Genomic DNA, 13,836 nt, shown 5'->3' with positions numbered 1-13,836 from the left:
ATGCATTTATGCCAAACCTCCAGAAATTCAGCTTTTCTGAGCCATCCAAGTTAGCAATCCAATTTGTGAGATTTTGGACAAGAAATGCCTCCATTTGGTGTAAAACTGAGTTAGAATGAGGGAACCACGAAGCTGGAACCTTTATGGAGGATAAGGCACTGTTTAGAGGACAGGTGGCCAAAATCTGGAGGTCCTCAGGACAACTGGTCGGGCGGCCACCTTTTCTGGTCGACCAGCCACTTTTTCTAGTCGACCAGCTATATTTTTTGGTCTGGAGACCAAAAAAGTGGTCGGCAAGCCTTTTTGGTGGTCGGCCATAAGCAAAAAAAGTGGCCTGCAGCTTTTTCTTGTCTCCAGCAAAGAGTTCCTAGCCTTCATATGTGTTAAGGATGCTGAAGGTTTGAGTTTACTTCTGATTCGAATGCGTCCGGTTGCTTTGTTTGCCCAATATGCTTTTGCTTATCGAGTTATTAAGTTTTGCTTATCGAGTTGTTACTCTTTGGTTATCGAGTTGTTGCTCTTTGATTATCGAGTTGTTGCTCTTTGCTTATCAAGTTGTAAACTTGTTAAGGTCTTGTTATTGCTTATTGAGTTAAGTTGGTTAGTTTGTTACGTTGGTTCACTACCTAACTTGGTAATACACGATGTTCAATTTCCATTAATCTCATTTTTGTGCAAAATGATGCGATGCGATGCTTAGAATACAAATACAACACTTTTTTTTGAACAAAAAGCCATTTTCATTCCATCATGTTTTCTTTTTACAACAGGGTACAAGTTTTAAGAAAAATAAAACTGCCTAACACTATACAATGTTCTACAACTATTAGTAAAAAGAAAATAAAAGCAAAAACGTCTGAATCGGTGCTATCAAGCTCAGGGTCGAGAGGCTGTCTTCACCCACTTCGGCTGAGCAGCCTCTGCACCACCACCGCCGGCACCCCCGTCTGAATCGGAGCCGTCATCCTCGGAATCCTCCTCGGCGTCACCTCTGCCCTTAGAACTGGAACCGGTGTCATCATCTCTGCCCGCAGATGTCTCTAACTAAGGGTGTGCTGACTCCTCCTCCTCACTGGACTCGTCATCGCATCTGGCAGGTGCTCTACTTCTCCCTCGGCCGCATGCCGGGATCCCTCTCCCAGCTACTCGAGAAGGCCCGGGTGGCTCGAGCTGCAGAGGTGTGACCTGAAAAGGCAATTTGAATAGATCAGCTAGAGTATGTATATCAGATGCAGATGCAAGTATGGTGCATGGAGTGTGTGCATGCAGACATAGTATGTGAATGTGATGTGTTAGATGTGCTCTACACATACAGTGAATCAGTGTAGTGAAATGTTCAGTTTTGGTATCTCATCAGAAGTATGATAAATGCAAGGAAATTGAAAAGTACCGGGATGCCATGGGCGTGCAACATTATCTCTCTCCTCAAAACCATAAACTCGAGTGAGGCCACCACCTCGAGCAACCCCTCAGTATATCCTCTGGGAGGCTGCAACTGCAAGTTCAAGTCATCAGTGAATGAATGAATGTCTAAATATCTGAATGATAAATGAAAATTGTGGAGCATACCGGTGGTGAGTCAGGGTCACTGACATATCGATGATCGGGCAATGGAGACTCCAGTGGAATCTGGTACGGCGTCCCATACCGCCAGCCTGTCAGCTCGGTCGGAGGATCTGGCCATCCAGCACACTGCCTAATGGGGGGCATCCCCGTACTCCTACCTCTCAAAGTGCTGGCCCTACTAGTCGAAGAAATGTCTGTAGCTCGAGCGCGGCTCGACGACGGCATATCAGCAGCTCTCCTCGTGGGGGTATGGATACCTGTAGACGTCCCCGAACGCCCCGAGAGGGTGAGTCCCCCCCCCCCACTCCCCCCGGTTCTGTTCATATTGGGCTCACTACAGTTCAGGACTCTCAAATTGTCACGGTTCTAAATCTGAACCAAGAGCCCAAATCCGGCAAATCGTTTTGAGAAAACAGATTTTGAAAGAAGTGCCAAACATGGACTGCTTTTCCAGATACAGAGTCGTCACCTAAATGTTTTATTTTAGGGAAATTTAGGAAACCCTGACTCGTTTGCCTAAGGCCACGTGTCCGTCATCACCAAAGTTGCCTCTGCTCGAAAACTTGGGTACGATTGGGGAAGGTCACTTCGTGAGCACCCCCGCTCGCCCGATCAAAGATCGGCCTCTACTAACCATGATATCTATTTTTGAAAACATTATGCGTTCTTATTCCGGTTATTAGCCTAGATTTACTATGCGATGCGCACGGCATACAAGTATAGACTGGGTCACCTGAATTGGAACAAAACATTTCATGTTTGTTTGTTTGAAAGATGGTTTGATGGTGCTACCCGCAAGTAGGCTAAGACGTGGATTTTCCACCCTCGGGTGGGCTTAAGAAAACATGATTTTGCCACTGTCTAGTGGGCTTAAAACTCATAGTCAATGATTTGTTCCAATCCAAATAACCCAACATTCACCCACAAGCATTCAGGCAGGTATATCACATAAGCATATAGCCTCATGGTAAGCATGCTATCATGGCAGTCACTCACGCGCATGCAAGGATGCTAAAGCATAAAACTTACCGAGTACTCCAAGCCAAAACAGAAGCTCGGTTAGAAATCCATGCATGTCCTAACTATACAGAAATGCCTAATGCAACACATGCAAAAGTGCAACTATAGCAGGCTCGGCTATTCTAAACATGGCATATGAAATGCTACAGCTAACATGTATTCAACTTGGAATTGAAAATACAATGCAGTTAGTATGATGCGCCGAGCCCGGTGCATGCAAGACAGATGAATGAATGCAAACATGCTATCATACTGTATGCTAATTGAAACATGCCCTAATCTAACCATCATAAGCTGGTAAATAAAAGGGAGAAAGACGTGGGGTTAGAAGACATACATCACACGCACGCACACTTATTACAACATTGCCCTCGCTCGGAGGGTCCGAATAAATAATATACAGTCCCAAATGAACAATACAGTCCGGATAAATACAAAAACCTAATTAATTAACAAATTAAACTAGGAAAGTAGTAAACTAGCATGCAAGCTAGGGACTGCCTCGACTCTGCTCTGGATGATGAATGATGCATGTTCGGGTTGCTTGGCACGGAAATCCATCGCGATGCCCCAATTAGCCTCTGTTTGCAATTGATGTTGGAATGCTGTGCAAGGCTTTTGAAAGCTGCTGATTTCTGATTTGCTGCAACAGAGAGCAGGAAAGGGGTATGGCAATGTATTTTCACATATGTATGCTTGACTACTCTTCAGGGAGTGTAGTCCTCGATCCTCATGCCACCAATCACACATATCGATGCATGATGGCCGAGGAGTCGATTTGCACGACTTAATATGAAATGAATGCACACATAAACACAACAAGACCGAGACTCCATCATGGATAATCCGGAGTGTCGGTGACTGGGAATTAAGACACGTTCCGTCACTCGAAATACGAACCGTCCCTCATTTCTCGTGCTCGGGCGAACTCCTATCCCAAACACAATGCAATATGCATGACATGCATGAATGCAATTCTAACATGCAACCTAGCATACACAATGCGCGATGTAACATGGCATACACAATGCGCGATGTAACATGGCATACACGATGCTCTAACATACAACCTAGCATACGCAATGCTATGAATTGAAATGGCATACACAATGCATAATGGACTTACACCAACATGAATGGACCTCAGCCACACTCACATTAGTGGCCATAAGATGAAAAATGAGACACTCAAGATGCGTGCACACATGCACGCAAACCGAGGACCGATCCTAAGGCACAAATGCCACTCTAACAAAGCATGGCAAGGCACAAAATATGTCATACAAACATGCAAATTCTAGCACTAAAATATGATGCTCAACAGCCCCGAAACATGGCAATATGGCACCCGATGCACGAGATGAACCCCGAAACTCAAAACTAGGCATACGCAATGACCTATAGCTATATAAAGCATGCATTATTTGATCATGAAGCATGAAGATAGAGTCAAGGAAGTCCCAAAAAATGAACTTTCTTAGTTTGAAGCATGGCCAAAAGGTGCTAGCAAGATGGGCTAAAGTAGCATGCAATTTTGACTAGCAAACATGGTTTACATGGCAAGTGTATGAAGCATATGGAATCTCACCAAACCAGCAAAAATCAGTGAATAAAACATGCCAAAACATGACCAAATAATCACTGAAATGCAGCCAACATGTGCAAAAATGAGGAGCTCCTTTAGAGGGCCATGCAAGGAGTTATTAGGCACATACAAGATAGACATGAAGCATGACCAAAACAACTCTGGAAATCAAATATGGTAGTCCCAAAACTCACCCAATTGACCCTGAAATGTGACTTCAAAGCATGCAAGATATGGTCTCTTTCGAAGGCCTAAAAGGCCACCAAACAAGTCAAGGTGAGAGGGGGGTCACCCCCCTCTGATTTGGAGGCTCAAAATAGTGTGCTAGCCACTAAAAATCCACTGGATTTCAGTGGCTAGAAGGCCAAACATAGCATGCAACAAGAGCTTAGGTGTAAGGCTCAAAATAAGAGGGAATCAAGCATACAAGGAAGCATGTGACCTCAAATAAGAAAATTCCCTTAATAAAATATGAATATGATATCAAAAGGAGACTTTTTCCAGTTTATAACAAATCTCAAAAGTGAACACAAATAGGGCCAATCTATCATGCAAAAATGGCCCTAAAAGAGAGATTAGAGACAAGGGACAGCAGCTGGCCCCAAATAGCAAAGAGACCTTAAAAAAAGTTGAAGAAGGGCTCAAAACGAGGCACTTTACAGTTTATATCAAGTCTCTAAAATAAACACAAGTGGGGGTAAAACAACATGCAAGAAAAAGGCCAAAAAGAGGAATAAAGAGACAAGTGGTAGAAGCTGGCCTCAAACAGAGGAGAGCCCTTCAACAAAGTTGAATAGGGGCTCAGAAAAAGACATTTTACAGTTTATGACCAAGTCCAAAACAGCTGACAAATAAGACTAAAATACCATGCAAAAATAGGCCTAAAAGAGAGATTAAACACAAAGGGTGAGGAGAAGACCTCAAACAGTAAAAAGTCCTTGATCAAACATGAAGAGGAGCTCAAAATATGACCTTTTTCAGTTCACAACAAAGTCCAGAAATGCTTGAAAGTATAGCTTATAAATGAAACAAAAAAATGCAAGTTTGAGGGAAATAGACACTTACCCTTGAAGAGCAGCAAATCAGCAACTTTTGGACCAAAATTCTGGACTTTCAACCTCTTCAAATGTCCTCCAAGGTGCTGGAATGAGTGATGGAGGGGGTAGGCTAGGGGTTGTAGTACAAGTGGTGCAAGAAAATGGGTGTTTGGAGCTTGAAAATGGAGAGTAATGGAGGAGGACGGTTATGAGCCTAAGCCAAAAGTGTCTAACCCTTAACAATGGTGGTGGAGTGTGTATTATATTGAGGGAGAGAGGCTAAGAAAAGGGGGGGGGGAAACAAATTCAAAAATGGAGCCAAAACTTGTCTCTCTTGGAAAATGGGAGATATATCATCATATATAGCAAAAGCAACACTAAAGGTTGAAAATATCTGAGCTAGGGATAACTGGAGGTTGTGGAAGACAGTTGGAGGGAAGACATCTGTCAACTTTGGGCTTTCTGGGCATAAGTGGCCGGCCTACCACCTTTTATGGTCGGCCTGTTACTTTTCAGGACAAAAATGGATCTTCCGAAAAGAAAGGTGGCCGGCCAGTGATTGGGAAGTCCAATGGTGGCCGACCAGGTGTCCAAATTGAAGCCCCGGAAGTTATCTTTCCAATGACGCAAACCTTGCATTAAAATTGCTCCTGTGAAAAAAGTTATGCCTGTTTTGGTGAAGCCGCGCAGATTCTGTCCAACCGGAGTGATGCCCTACTTCAATCAACCATATCTCCCTCGTCCGGAATTGGTTTTAGGAGATTCTTGAGTGAAAATGAAGCCCTGGAAGTCTTCTTTCCAATGGTGGTGGCCTCATATCTTGATTCCAAGTATGAAAATGAATAGGCCCGATTCGGCGAGGGTTGCTCGACTCTTTCTTAACAGTTCATGCCCATTTTCTCCCCCAACTGGGTTTCTTCCCTCTTCTCTTCTTTTCTTCAACTTCAGACCCTAAGTAAGGTGCTTTGAAAAAATTTTCAAAGATTTCATCTCTCTTTCATTCATTTCTGCTTTGTCCTTGCTTGGTTTACCGAAAAGCGTAACATTTAACAAAATGCGAGCGTTGGAACATCGTAGAAACTTTATTTCAAAAGCGTTTTGAAAGAGAGGGTTTTAAGGTCTAAAATCTTTTGATCAAGATTGTTTTGGTCAAAAAAAAGGGGTATAAAGTTGAGTTTTGACTCTCTCCTTGCCGAAGAAACTGAACCTTTCCCCTGCACACCTTTCTCCACCATGTAAACCATCAGTCACGTCCAAGTCTTAAGGGCGGTCAAAAATGGGGTGTCTACAGTTGCCCCTCTTTGACAGAACTCGGAAGTCAAGAAGTGACAGGAGTGAATGTCAAAGCCCAGAGATGACCCATTTTTGACAAGGCTGAAGACTTGGACAAACAGACAAAGTACAGACAAATAAATGGTTGCACCTGGAGGTTGCCTATGTATCCCTTTGCAAGGAATCAAACCAGCGTAGTTCAGGGGCAGGATAAAATGATATGCGGGAAGATTTTGATGATTGGACTTATACGCTACGCGAAGCCGGTTTGAAGATTGGACTTATACGCTACGCGAAGCCGGTTTAAAAAAATTAAGGATTTATGCAATGCACTGTAATGTAGTGGCTAAAATGCAATGTAATAGTTAAGAGGTGAAGGTACTTTATAAGGGCAATTGGCAATGACTTACCTCATGCCGCTGGGGATCTTTCACTTCTTCTTGGTTGAACTGCAGGTACTACTTTTCTCCTTGACTATGGTCGCAGCTTTCCCTATTCTCCAACAGGGTGACAAACTGGGTTGATTCGGTATCCAGAATTGAGGCACATACATATGTTATCTCAATCTATGGGGCTGCCATACAGATTTCAAGCCGAGGATATACCCCTGGGTATTTAAACCAGACTTTAGTCTCGAAAATCCCGAACCTTTGCGTTCTAGGCAAGAGCCATTCGAACTCTAGTTTCCACTGTCTCAGTTGATCTCCTAGGAACTCACTGCTAACATAGGCAGGTGGCTATACCAGACCACTGGAAGTCGTTCGGGCACGACAAACACCAAAGGAATTGCACCTTTAGAGGATTTAAGGTCTCCTAGACCAGCGAAGGTGCCCAAGATAATGCGATGAAATGCAAGTAAAATGCAAGTATGATGCGCAAAACAGCGCGAATGATGATGCAGGATTTAAGGTCTCCTTAGACCGGAGGATTAAGGTCTCATGGACCAGGTGAGTGTACAAGACAGTGCGAATAAATACAAGTGCGATGCGCAAAACAGTGCGAGTGATGATGCAGGATTTAAGGTCTCCTTAGACCGGAGGATTTAAGGTCTTCTGGACCAGGTGAGTGCACAAGACAGTGCGAGCTAAAGGTGCACAAAACAGTGCGAGTAGAGTAAATGCACAAAATAGTGCGATGCTAAAGGTGAGGTGCGCAAGATAGCGCGATAAAATGCATGCACAATGCAAGTAATGGTCACAGCGCAAGATAGCGCGATGCAATACACTAACAAGTGCAGATGAGGTGCACAAGATAGCGCGAATGATACAATGCACAAAATAGTGCGATACGCTAAACAGTGCGATTGATTTGAAATACACAAGATAGTGCGATGTGATATGCAAAGCACAAAATAGCGCGATGAATGCAATGCACAAGACAGTGCGATGGAGGTGCGCAAAATAGCGCGAATGATAAACTGCACAAAACAGTGCGATTGTGGTGCGCAAAATAGCGCGAGTGATAAACTGCACAGAACAGTGCGACGGAGGTGCGCAAAATAGCGCGAATGATAAACTGCACAAAATAGTGCAATTGAGGTGCGCAAAATAGCGCGAATGATTAGAAATGCACAAAACAGTGGGATACGCTAAACAGCACGAGTGATTAGAAATGCACAAAACAGTGCGATACGCTAAACAGCGCGAGTGATTAGAAATGCACAAAATAGTGCGATGCGCTAAACAGCATGAGTGATTTGAAATGCACAAGATAGTGCGAGTGAGATACGACCACAAGATGCACAAGACAGTGCTAGTGAGATACAAAGTGTAAGTGCACAAGACAGTGCGAGCGAGATAAAATGCATCTTCTATGCAAGTATGGGGGCATTTTCCATGCAAAAGATACGAGCATTTTCTATGCAAGTATGGAAGCACATTCTATGCAATATTGAAAGCAAGCATATTCTATGCATGAAACAAGCAAAGCATATTCTATGCGGAATCGAAAGCAAGCATATTCTATGCATGAATCATAACGATGCGCGTAGCATGCAACAACAGTGTATATGAAAGTTCATATTCTACGCAATAGAGGAGCATCAAATATGTACTCTGGTGCCTCTGATTTGCCTCTTAGAGGGCTTTGCAACTCACTCAGCTCAAAAAGGGCACACCATGTTCATATTGGCGAGAGATAACATCTGCATGTGAAACCCTCAGGTGCTGCTTGGACTACCATTCTGACTTGAAGCAGGCTTACACTTGGGGTCGAGATACACTCATACTCCAGAGAAACAGCAAGGCCAGAGAAGGTGCCCCTGGAATGCAGTCTCGGATTTTGCTAAAGTTGAAACATGCTAAGATGCTCCAAATTTTCCCTCTTTTCTTTTGCTTTGCAGTCTGAAACCTAAATAGCTTCAGATAGGTCCTTGTTTTACTATTCTGACATGACCTGGGTTGAACCCTGTGGCTTTATGAAAGAACTGATCCTTTTTTGCACAAATGTGGAGAACGACACGGCACTCTGAGCACAAAACAAATTTTGAAATTGAAATGAGAAAAAGGGTTCTCAACCGGGTATTGAGCCTACAACTGACCATAGCCAAAACGACTCAACAATGGAAAACAAATGTAGAACGAGCTAAACACAACTCAACAAAAGAAAAACAAGGTAAAATGACCTAAACACATTTGTTGACACTCAAACGACTTAAAATAAGAAACGAGACAAACAAAACGCACAAACACAACACTCAGTTGTGTTACAAAGGTGAGAGACCTCTCGGTGCACGAGGAGCCAGTTTCTCCGGGTATTGTTTCCGACCCTTTCTTATTTGTGATTCTCACATCACTCGGCCCTCAAGCTCTGTTTTTCTGAAAAAGCCCTTTCCTCACTTTTTCTCTCAGCGCACACCTCTCTATTCTTCAATCTCTCATTTTAAATCCCTCCCCTGGGTGGTTGATGGATAAACAGAAAGTTGTGGGCTCTTACCCCTAGCATTCTGCTAGATTCTTCTTCTTCTGCACGCGGCTAGTGAGTTTCTCCCATAGAGGGGTTGTGCTACAACTGGGTGTGTAGCAAATCTGCAACTGACATCGGTTGACGATGCTCTGCTGGGGAGTTTGGACGTGATCAGATCTGTCCAAATGAGGGAGTGGAATATCTTGATCCATTCCAGTTCGTGCTTCCCACTTGGCTTGATACCTCGTTGCTCGGAGGGTGAGAGAGCTTTCAGCCCTTTTGCTGTTAACTTCAGTTGTGCCCTTTTCTGGCAGGTAGAGTGCCCTTCTTGGCAAGTATTGTGGCAATGGGGAAAAGACAGAACACCTGACTCAACTGTGCCCCTAGTTCATCATTTCGACCATTTTTTTGTTTTTGGCTTTCTACTAAGACAATTTTGACCAAAATGAGAGTTCGATTAACATGCTTGTTCAATTTTCTGATTTAAAATCATACAAGTCAGGTTATGAGCACTGAAAATTTTCCTTTTTTGGGTCCAAGAAATGGTCCAGTTTTGGAAAAATAGAATAATTTTTGAGAGAAAATTAGTCAACCTCATTAAAAATTCTCAAAAACTATTTTTGCAAACGGCCACTGCTCAACGAGCACGGAACCCGCTCTTGAGATACACAGCTTCAGATTCGAAGGAAAATTGCCCCGTGCTTGAAGAGAGCTTCCTGGCAACGAAAAGTTGCCCCTTGTTTGAACGGCACCGCAGTGTATTGAATGGCAACGAAAAGTTGCCCCTTGATTGAATGGCACCGCAACGCATTATAGTCAATCCTCAGAGTGACGATCACAACCGAACTCCCGGATACAAAAAAGACAAAGATGACCAGAACCATCACATGGACATAGTTGAGTTTGAAGTGTTTTACAGCTAGACTTCAGAATGAAGTTGCCTACGTATCCCAAAGATGGGAATCAAGCCTTACGTAGTTTGGGGTTAAGGTACACTCGGGTATTTAACCTCTCCTTTTGCGCTCTAACTTTTGCCAAGGCCGCCCTTCCGAGTTTTCAACCTTGCGAGCTATGTTCTTCTTTTCTTTTCAATTCTTTTCATTTCTTTTCTACTTTGTTCATTTTTTTTTAGAATTTTTCATTTCTTTTTCTTCATTTCTTTTTTTTGTTCTTTGCATTTTTCTTCTTTTTTTTTTTGTTCTTTTTCTTGCTCTAACTTTTGTCTGGGTCGCCCTTCCGGGTTTTCGGACCAGCGAGCCTCTCAGGGGTAAAAGTGTAGCTTGGTCCATGTCAAATGGTTCTGAGATCTCGAATCCGTCTGAATCCAAGAGAGTGGCTGCTGTTCGCTGACGATGCAGGAGTCCATCTCGTGGAGGCTGAATTTGCCCCTAGTGTTGTAGATCGGAACTCAGTTTTTCTTCAGCAATACTTTCTTCTTTCTTTCCCTCTGGGATTTGGCATTCTTGCCGATCTTTGTTAGCTTGAGAAACATCCCAATTTTTTGACTCTTCGAGCACATCTGACAATTTTGCCCCTAGTTTGAGGGCTTTTGATCTAGCTTCGCAAGCTTCCTTTGAAAACACTTGATCTTCTTGATTTGACTTTTCTTGCCCCTAGTTCGAGGGCTGCTTCGAATCTAGCCACGTAGGCCTCACATTATGGTTGACCTTTGAACTTTCTGAGTCTGAGTTCGAGGTTTGAAAGCAAGGGTCGAGTCTCGAGGCTGAGAGCAATCCTAGGCTGCACAATCTCAAGAGCGATTCCACACAGGTCTTCGCAGGACCGCGCAAAACATTTTTTGAAATCTTTTAAGAAAGCGACTAGTCACTTGCGCTGAAGACAATGTAGAACCAATCTGGATCAAGCCAGGATCCTTCTCAGTACTCACATTAACAAGCATGATCTCATTCATTAAGGGCTTAGCACGCCTCTCTTTCTCTCAATTGATCAAATTTTTGCAAATCCCGAGGAATTCTTTCCTCTTCGTTTTCATCATAGTGTTCAAAAGGTTTTGAAAAACTTAGGTCAATGCAACGAGTTCGAGGCACAGAAGTTCGAGGCACAGAAGAGCAGGTGGAAAGCACTGCCATTTCATTTAGAACTTCTGGCACAATTGGCACAAGGCAGAAACGAACACAAGAATGCGAAAATCACTGCTGTTCATTCAAATCTGTTGGCATTACTAGCTCCAAGGCAAAAACAGACTCAAAAGAAAACGAAAAGTCAAACACAAACACAAAACAAGCAAGTGATGTCCGAGGTAACACCCCCGAAATCACCCGACTCCAACAAAATAGGACTGACTCGGTACAACAAGACAGGCCCAACTAACTCAATAAGAAAAGACTGACTCTATACAAAACAACAAGACGAACTCAATGCCCAAGTTAGAAAGCACACAAACTGGTGTTTGGGTATTGCTCAAAACAGTGCGTGCCATTCCCACGTCTGGAGTTTAATCGAGTGCCACCCTCAGCTGGTTCATCCCCTGATCACATGATCACATTATCCCCTAAGTTCACCAATCCAGTGCCGATAGACTTTGCAGAGCTTGGCGCGGCAATGACCCCGTTGTCAAATAAATCCTATACTTCATGGCGAAGACGGAAGCAGTTGTCGGTAGTATGGCCAGTTTGATGATGGAAGGCACAGTACTGGGCGGCATCGTGCGTAGCCGGAAGAGGATTTGGGAGAGGTCAAGGCTTAAGGGGTTTGAGATGGCCTTGTCCAACAAGGACTTGGAGAGCTTTGGACAAAGGCATATAGAGGGCATGGAAGACCCTCTGACCTCGGGGTTGGTACTTCAAGGTTTGTGGATTTTTGCGAGTAAAGGGATTGGCAGGTGCTGGCCTGGTTTGTTGATCTCTTCTGAGTGCAGGATTATAGCTGAAAGGAACATTTCTGATACAACGACCCTTCTCCAGGCTTGCCCCGTGATTCAAACTGCCCCCAACTTGAGTGGCGAAAATGTCATCCACAGTTTTTTCAACAACTGCGAGCACTTGCTCTTTGTTCAGTCCCTCGGCTTTCAAAGCCTCAACAGCCAACAGAAGATGTTCATGGGGATTCATGTCCGCCCCTATCTTGTTCTTTCCACTCGCCTCCACTTTGCCAAGGGATTGGCATTTCTCAAATACAGCCCGTTCCAAGACTGGGAAGCCTTTTGACACGAACTCCCTGGTATGTGATGTGGTTGATGACGGAGCCAATGTCCCGGAGGCCAAATCTGTCACAGTTCTCTAAAAATCTTTGATCATTCTCTTCAGCTCAGAAGTAGTGGGTTCACGGGTTTGAGATGATTGAGGTTCAGGTGCACCCATCATGCATAAGTCCATGCTTTCTGGGATAAACACCTCAGGCTTGGGTAGATGGGCTGGGGTGATGTATATGCTGGGGTCATAGGTGGATGGCAGTATATGGATAAGATTAAGGTAGGCAGGACATGTTTGGTCATTAGGGTCTGAAGGTGGAGCTATCGTCTGATTGTCGATGAGATTTTGGACCTCATGACGAAGGCGGTAGCAATGGTCAGTGCCATGACCGCGCTGCTGATGGTACACACAGTACTTGGAGGGGTTATGTCTGGCTGGGAGTGGGTCAAGTAGAGGTTGAGGATCGAGGGGTTTGAGATGTCCTCTTTCCATCAGGACTTTTAGTGCGCTAGTCAGGCTCATATAGAGAGGGGTGAAAGTTCTGCCCTGAGCCCGGGCTGGGCCGACGGTTTGTAGGCTTGGTTTGGCAAAAGGGTTGGTTGTGGTGACTGTATTGATTTCAGTGGGCTCGGGAATAGTGCTACTTCCAGCATTGGTACTCCTTGAAATCATCCTCCTTGTCGGTTCCCTTGTTCTGGGAATGATCCCACTGTTGAACGCATTATCGACCTGAACCCCCAGTTCATGTAGACTTTTGAAACTAAATAGTGGAGCGACTATCAACTTTTGCAACATATCATGCTCGAGGTTTCGCACCATCATCTGCACTTGATCCCTCTCAGAAGGGCGACAATCTGTCATTTGTGCTGCATTTGCTCTCCACCTCGCAACGAATTCCACAAAAGGCTCTGTTGGGTTCTGGCGGGTTGCTTCAAGCTCTTGGATGGTCATTTCAACTTGGGTATTGTAAGAATACTGATCAACAAAGGCCTCAGCCAATTCTTCCTAGTTTTGCTTCACTGTATTCTCCAACATAGCGTACCAAGTGGCTACTACACCCAACAAGGTTCTCCCATACAGAGAGAGTTTTTGTGGCTTAGTCAGACCCATCGGCTTTAGGACATCCAAGAAAAGTTGGATATGTACCATTGGATCCCCAGACCCGTCGAAACGATCAATATATGGCATTTTGAATCTGTCTGGGAGTCGTACGGCAGACTCGGTGTACCCATCCTCAATGTCGGGAATGGAGTTAAGGCCCTGTGCCTTTTTGAACTGCTTCTCAAGGTTCGCAATTTTC

Source organism: Camellia sinensis, chromosome 11 (assembly GCF_055761805.1).
Source record: "Camellia sinensis isolate YWXY chromosome 11, ASM5576180v1, whole genome shotgun sequence".
Lineage (NCBI taxonomy): Eukaryota > Viridiplantae > Streptophyta > Magnoliopsida > Ericales > Theaceae > Camellia > Camellia sinensis.
The sequence above is the reverse complement of the archived record's forward strand: the minus strand, read 5'-3'. Positions refer to the sequence as shown.